The sequence below is a fragment of the Citrus sinensis genome, chromosome 1 (genome assembly GCF_022201045.2).
Source record: "Citrus sinensis cultivar Valencia sweet orange chromosome 1, DVS_A1.0, whole genome shotgun sequence".
NCBI classification, from domain to species: Eukaryota; Viridiplantae; Streptophyta; class Magnoliopsida; order Sapindales; family Rutaceae; genus Citrus; species Citrus sinensis.
This window is the reverse complement of record NC_068556.1, coordinates 15,002,736-15,010,813: the sequence shown is the minus strand read 5'-3', so window position 1 is coordinate 15,010,813 and position 8,078 is coordinate 15,002,736. Positions and strand designations below refer to the sequence as shown.

The window sequence follows — 8,078 nt, the reverse complement described above, 5'->3', positions numbered from 1 at the left end:
ATATAATACATGTTCAGTGGATTATATTCAAAAAGTAGATTACAAAACAAAAAATTCAGATTCATTATTATAACTAGTAAACTGAAAACATGTTAAAAACATTCTCCAAATATTACAAAACTAAACCTAAAAATGAATTAAAAAATAAAACCAACCTCGTGACTACCTCCGCATCCTTATCTCTTCATCAACGCTCTCTCTTCCCCCTCACCTTTCTTGATCCAGTCACAACAAATCTGTACTTTCTCTCTCCTCTTATCTTCATCCAACATCATTCGCTCTTCTTATTTCTCCTGATATACTCTCTCTTGGTGTGCCAGCTGCTGTACTTCGTCTCTGCGGCTGTCGTTACTTCATCTCAGCCACTGTCGCTGCCCCGTCTCCGCCGTAGACGCTGCTGCCCCGTCTCCGCCGTGCTGCTGCTGCTCTCTCCGCTTTGTCACAGCTGGTATTTTTTTTATTTAAGTAAATTTTTGAGTAATTATTTGATTGATTTGATTAATTGTTTTTAATAGCATATAAAAATGATATTGTTCATGATAATGATTTCACTACAAATGCCATTTTGTTGATGATGCACAATTTGAATTTATTGCCTGTCACTCCAAAAATAATTTTTTTTTAAGGGAGAAAATGATTTAGGCAAATTGGGCTTTTGTTATTAGAGAGAAATAGAGATTTTTCAAGCTTTGCTTTGGATGGAATTCTCTTAAACAATCTGCAATTTGAATTTATTAACTGTCACTCTAAAAACATATATATTTTTTAAGAGAGAAAATGGTTTAGGCAAATTGGGCTTTTGTTATTAGAGAGAAATAGAGATTTTTCAAGCTTTGCTTTGGATGGAATTCACTTAAACAATTTGCAACTTGTGGAAGTGAGAATTAAAAAGAAAAACCCATTTTTTGTTGTGCCCCAAAAAAAAAAAATGAGTTAAAAAAATTGACATACTATAAGAAAGCTTACTTTTTGCAGCATTTGATGAACGCTTCATTAAGTCTTATGTAGCATTTTGTCCAACGCTATTTTGGACGATGCTGTAAAAGGTAGAATGTCTAATGTAGCGGTCAACAAATGTTGTAAAAAGAGTATAATAAAAATGTTGGAAAGACAAAATAACATTGGGTAAACGCCGCAAAAACTGTACTGCCAAAAACCAACATTCACTTGTTCCTTTAAATATCAAAATTAAATATTCATACAATTTTTCAAAAGAGAATATCCAAATTTCAAAATTAAATGTCCATACAAATATAGAGATTTAAAAAGTTACTGCATATGTCCATACAAACATCAAAATTGAATATCCAAATATAGATTGTACACATCAGGTCAATAATATTCAATACATCAACAAACAATTTAGTTTAAGGCTACATAGTTCTTCGGCCAAGCAATTGTGCTTCCAATTTCATCATCAAGAACATAAAAATCAGATGTCATACGATATAAAGGAGTTTTTCCTATTATTGTTATTGTAACCTAAACTTTCCAATAATTTGGTCCAAGATCCATGTGATGTGCCTTTGAAAGTGGATTTGTTGATGCAACTGTTCCTTCTCCGAAATCTTTTCTTATGCCCTTCCAATCCAACAATTTGCATTGTGTATTCTCCACGTTAGATTCATTAAATCCATGTCTGTTGGTGCTTTGTATCTATCACAAACAAGAACAATGAAACAAAGGTATTAGTCTTAGAACATAATTATTGACTTCTTAAAATGATCCATAAAGGTGTTAGTCTTAGAATATAATTATTTTCTTAAAACTATCTAAAACTTGTGAATTATCTTCAAAATCTTGCATTTTTTCATTTCTACAATTTTGAACCTACAAGTACATAAAATGTCTGAAGATTACTTCTAGCTATAACCAAAGTTAAAAACTTGCATTAAAAGCAAATAAATAATTTAAAAAAAAAAACAGAGCAATACTAACCAACAATATGGCTTCCAACTTTCAGAAAGTGTCATAACTCATATATTCAAATTAAATTCATTAATACCAACTTTCAGTAATTAACAAATGAGACTTGAAGTTCAATATACAACTAAGCAAATGTAACATATATAAAAAGACATATACATTCATTACCTCATGTGTCCTCATGTAATTGATGAATGATGCTTGAAGTTCATTATATTTGGCATGAAGATCATTTAGTCTGCTCTCAGGCTGAGAAACATTTGAGTGGGTAATTGCTTGTAAAGCCAATTTAGAAGGTGTGGCTGCGAATCCAAATCCTCGCACTCGTCCAAGACGTTCTTTTCCCAATACACGAGTTAAAGCATCACTTTTGACAGTACATTTACCTAAGTCAGGATGTGTCCTCATATATTATTTAATATTTTCTTGTAAGCATGTGTTTTAAATTCTTATTAGCAAACTAATTAACTGGTAAATAAAATTGTTATAAAAGAAAAAGTATTAATCACCAAGTTATCAGTAATTTCTTTATCAATTGGAATTCCATCTTTCTTTGAATAGGCATGAGACCAAATGTCAACTTGAGTTATTGATGAATTTGGATTTTGTTTTATCTACAAAATATATAGATCATTATTTGATTACCGAACTACTGGTAATGCATAAGAATAAAAACTTAACAAGAAAAATTACTATTTCATGTCTCAAACGAGGAAGTCTTTTACGGCCTGTACGATGAACTCTTTTTTGCTTTGCCCTCAAAGCTTGTAAATATTTGCTTTTCAACTAGATGAACTGGAAAAGTGAGTGAATTATTACATAAAAATTTCCTTACACAATTTAGAAGAATCATACTGACCTGAAACTCTATAGAACTTCTATCTCTAATGAATTTATTCCACTTTTGCTCAGATTTGATGTTTTGAGGTTTCATCTCTCTCAATGCAGCAAGGTGATTGATCACATCTTATTTTTCTTGACAACTCTGACTTGTACGTTCTCCAAATTTTTCCCATCATCATAAGAATATAGTCTCTGTGACAATAATCAATGATGAATTGTTGCTGCAATAGTAAAAAATGTTTATTAGTTAAGGAAATACTAGAAGATATACATTTTATCATAAATCAACACATATCAAACACTACCTGGGCACAAATCCAAAGTATTTTTCTTAAATCTTCATCAACTTTATGCCAACTATTCAATGTTATAGGCATCATTTGTTTTACCAAGCTACCAATATAAGAAGACAATTTAATGGAATTATCACCAACAACCTACCCAATCTCATTAAATGAAACATCCATACGTTTGCCATCAATAGATGCAACAACGTCAATCTTTGCAAGACCCCTTTTCCTTTTATTCACTTTTGGAAGAAATATTGAATTATGAGAATCAGAGTCACTAAACTCACTGTCTTCAGGTTCATCTCTAGCAATTATATGTTTTCCCTTTGCTCTTTTTGCTGCCTGTTTAAAGGACTATATATAATCATGATTAAAATTAGAGTAAATAATGAAAATAGACAAATCTAAGTTGACAATATTGAATTATAACTTACATCTATAAGTCCCCTCTTCTTTTTCTTTTTTTGGACAATCAGAATCAAATTCACTAAACTCAAATCTCTTTAAGCTCATCTAAGATAACTACACGTTTTCTCTTTGCTTTTTTTTTTTTTTTGCTTGTATAGAGCACAATATAAACATAATCAAAATTAAAATAATCAAAATAACAAATTCTAAGCCGATAATACTGAATCATGACTTACATTAAAAGGTGCAGCCAAATGAATCTTTGTAAGACCTTTTCTTTTCTTTTTCTTCTTTTTCGTACATAAGGGGGGATAAGTTGAATTATCTGAATCAAAATCTGCAATCTTTCTATATCTTCATTATTATCTCTAAGAGTTGTGACTATAGCTGCAAGTTCTTTCTTATGTTTTTTTTCAGCTTGTTTAGAAGACTGCATGTATGTTATTCAAATTAGAATAAATCAACAAAACATTTTTAATAACTGCTGATATTTAAATAAGAACTTACTTCTCTAATTGTTTTTAGCATTTTGTAAACAATTTGATGCTGTCCTACATTGAATTGGTTAATGGGCATGTTTACTTGAAAAAAAATATAAAAGAGAAACAAAGCAAAAGCAATACGTAGAAAAGATATATATGACAACAATAAACACTAATAAAAAAAGCTTACACTGAACTATGAAAAAAAAAACTTTTTGCTAGGGTTGTATTTCTTTCCAATTGATCACTGTAAAGGAAGCTCATATGTGTAGAGTGGCCAGTGAAGCAGAGGATTGTAACACCTGCAGCTTACAGATACAAGTTGATGACATGGATTGCTAGCTGGAGCCTGGTGGTTTTGTAATCTCTTGCACACGTGAAGATTAGGAAAATCTGTTACAGCCTTCCTTGTGCTCGTTAGTTTGTTAGATAGTTTTAATTAGCTCATTAGCAATTGTAATTAGTTGTAAAGTTAGTTAAATCAGCTACTCATGTATATAAAAGGAATAATGTACAGATTCATTGTAATGATGATTTAGTGATAATAAATCAAAGGAAGTTTTCTCTGTTTTCCAAACATTATTGAATTTCTACTTGGTATCAGAGCCAACAATGGCGTTTGCTAATCTTGCTTCTTCTTCCTCACATCAAACTCAAAATGCTACTGCAAATTCAACTACTGTTTCTTTTACCTTTAATACACCAGTCAAGCTCGATCAATCAAATTATCTCATATGGCGATCTCAAATTCTAGCCTCAATTCGTGGAAATAGGCTCGAAAAGTTTATTGATGATTCAATCACTCCACCGTCATCTCATATAGCTCAAAGAGTTGATGATGAACTCAGATCGGTGGAAAATTCAGAATTCACAACATGGAGATCTCAAGACCAGGTGCTGCTTGGATGGCTGCTCTCTTCAATGAGTGAAGGAATCATTACTCTGGTGTTCAACCTGGAAACATCACTCGGAGTGTGGAAAGCTATTGAGGTATAATTTGGATCGCAATCTAAGTCTAGACTTTTACATTTAAGATACATGATGAATTCAACAAGGAAAGATGATATGAAGATCACAGATTATTTCATTAAGATGAAAAATATAGCTGACAATATGGCTGCAGCAGGAAGTGCTTTAAGTAGTGATGATTTGATTTTGCATGTATTATCTGGACTAGGACTAGATTATAATTCAGTAGCTACTTACATTACTGGTCAAGTAGGAGTTGGAAAAATGAATATAAATGAGGCATATGCTATGCTCTTAACTCAAGAGGCTAAGATTGAACAACAATCACAAATGCTTGCTGGTGTGGATATGAAGAACAATTTTGAGGCAAATTATGCTCAAAACAGAGGAGTTAAGAAGAACAACATGTCAGGTGGAAGAGGTTTTGGTGGCTATGGTTATGGTCATAGTTCTGGAATTGGAAATGGTGGTTATTATAAAGGGAATTTTGACACTGACTCTGCTGGTGCTGGTACTAGTTTTAACAATCAGTTTAAAGGCTATCAATCAGGCAATCAAAGAGGAGGAGGAGGAGGTAACTGGAATAATAACACTGGAGTTGGCAACTTTAACAATGGCAAACCTATTAATCCTAAACCTCAGTGGAATACTTCAAAACCTACCTGCCAAATCTGTCTCAGGCCTGGACACACTGCCAATGTCTGCTGGAAACTAGAAGATTTCATGGCTTCAGGTGCTTACAGACCACCTCCAAATAGAGGACAAAAGGCTGCCTATTTAGCCAACATGGATGCTCCAGCTGATACAAATTGGTATCTTGACAGTGGTGCTACTCACCACCTTACTAATGATGTGAGCAATATGCATATGGCTGAACCTTTTGCAGGTACTTCTAAACTTGTTATTGGAAATGGTGTTGGTTTATGCATAACACATACAGGCTGTGCTGTTTTGAGAATGCAAAGGTCTGTAAATGATTTTGAACTGAAGCTGAACAACATTATCCTTGTGCCTAAAATAACCAAAAACCTGATCAGTATATCCAAACTAACTAGAGATAATGATGTTGTGATAGAATTTACTAATGATTTCTGTTTTGTTAAGGACAAGGTGAGGAATTTGATCATACTGCAGGGCAAAGCTGAAAAAGGATTGTACAGATTGCTATTAGTCTCAGCAAACAAACCTTCTCCCTATCTGTCAAACCAAGGTCTTCTTGCTCATGTTCAGTCAGCCGTCTCAACTCAACCCATTTCAATGTTTTCTGCTGTTAGTTCTAAATGTCAGAATAAAACTATTTCTCAGTCACTTTCTGAAGCACAGTGTAGTCAAAACTCTAATTGTATGTTGAGCACTATGATTTTACATCAAAAATTAGGTCATCCTAATGCTAGAGTGTTGAATCATGTAATCAATTCTTGTCCATCTTTTAAAACCATCAATGGAAATAAAGCTTTTGATTCTTGTGATGCTTGTAAGTTGGGAACAATGCATAAACTTCACTTTCTAGTAACTGAAACCAAAACCAAAACCATACTTGAAATTCTACATACAGATCTATGGGGGCTTGCTCCTACACTTTCTATCCAAGGATATAGATATTACATAAGCTTTGTTGATGATTTCCCAAGATTCACTTGGATTTTTCCTTTAAAAACCGAATATGAAGCCTTTCAAGTATTCAAAGTTTTTAAAGCTCAAGTAGAGAAACAATTAGACAAATCAATAAAGTGTCTTCAATCTGATTGGGGTGGTGAATATAGGTCATTTGTTCACTTTCTTCAGAAAGAAGGAATTCAGTTTAGACATTCCTGTCCATATACTCACAACCAAAATGGCATTGTGGAGAGGAAACATAGACATATCACTGAGTTGGGTTTAACCTTACTTGCACAGGCCAAGTTACCTATAAAATTTTGGTGGGATTCCTTTCATACAGCTACTTATATTATAAATAGACTTCCAACCCCTGTTCTTTATTTGAAAACCCCTTATGAATATCTTTTCCATCTAAAACTAGATTATCCATTTCTCAAAACCTTTGGTTGTGCTTGTTTTCCTTTTCTAAGAGATTACAATCCTCACAAGTTTCATTTTCATACTTCTAAATGTGTTTTCTTAGGATACAACCCTTTACACAAAAGCTACAAATGTCTCCATTCATCAGGGAAAGTTTACATAGCAAGTCATGTTCTATTTGATGAAACTTCTTTTCCATATTCTACTGATCCCACTTTCTTGCAATCTATGCCTTCAAAGTCCTCTGACTTTCTCTACAATACCTTACACTTCTATCATATCTCAGTTCCTAATAGCAATCAGAATCCTTTTGAAGTTGCTCCTGCAGATACGAATTCTCATGCATCAAGTTCTACTCACAACATCATCTCACTTCCTCTTCCTACATCACTAGTTCATTCTTCATCACTTCATTCACCAAATAACTACATCACATCACCAGCTGCAACCTCAAACACCACTCCAGCTGCTACCTCAAACACTACACCTTCACTTATAATCAATCAAACTCTTTCAAATATGCCATTATCAGCTTCCAGATCACTTCCCTCACCTCCAAACTCCATCATATCCACTCATCCTATGATTACCAGAGCCAAAGCTGGTATATTCAAACCAAAAGCATTCTTGACAGCTCATAACAGCCTAGAACCTTCCAATGTTGATGAAGCTTTGTCTGATTCTAAGTGGAAGGCAGCAATGCAAGCTGAGTTTGATGCTCTCATTAGAAACAAGACCTGGAGCCTAGTACCAATGAATCCAGAATACAAGTTAGTAGGCTGCAAGTGGGTTTTTCGAACCAAATATAATACTGATGGTTCAGTTTCTAAGTACAAAGCTCGTTTGGTTGCAAAAGGGTTTCATCAAAGAGCTAGCATCGATTATTCTGAAACTTTTAGTCATGTAGTGAAGTCCTCCACTGTCAGAGTTATCCTTAGCTTGGCAGTCATGCAAAGCTGGAATGTTAGGCAAATTGATGTCAATAACGCATTTCTTAATGGGGATCTCACTGAGGATGTGTACATGCACCAACCAGAAGGCTTTGTTTCACAGGGAGGATGTGTCTGTAAACTAAACAAAGCTCTCTATGGCTTAAAACAAGCTCCAAGGGCCTGGTATGATAAGCTTAAGGGATGTCTTA

At 33.8% G+C, this 8,078-nt stretch overlaps 1 long non-coding RNA gene and 1 other non-coding gene across 4 annotated transcripts; both read left to right on the top strand.

Annotated features, from left to right (window-relative positions):
* Nucleotides 1-4,528, top strand: LOC102611928 (uncharacterized). 3 transcript variants are annotated; one of them, XR_371999.4, is made up of 3 exons: nucleotides 55-448; nucleotides 2,839-2,918; nucleotides 4,172-4,528. It is a non-coding gene; the product is annotated as an uncharacterized LOC102611928 (long non-coding RNA). The 3 variants fall into 3 exon arrangements; XR_003062071.2 differs by having other exon boundaries at nucleotides 57-448; nucleotides 2,839-2,878; XR_372000.4 differs by lacking the exon at nucleotides 2,839-2,918 and having other exon boundaries at nucleotides 1-448.
* Nucleotides 4,529-5,080: 552 nt separating this feature from the next.
* Nucleotides 5,081-5,217, top strand: LOC112496614 (small nucleolar RNA Z247). The gene has a single exon (XR_003063138.2). It is a non-coding gene; the product is annotated as a small nucleolar RNA Z247 (small nucleolar RNA).
* Nucleotides 5,218-8,078: the final 2,861 nt, after the last annotated feature.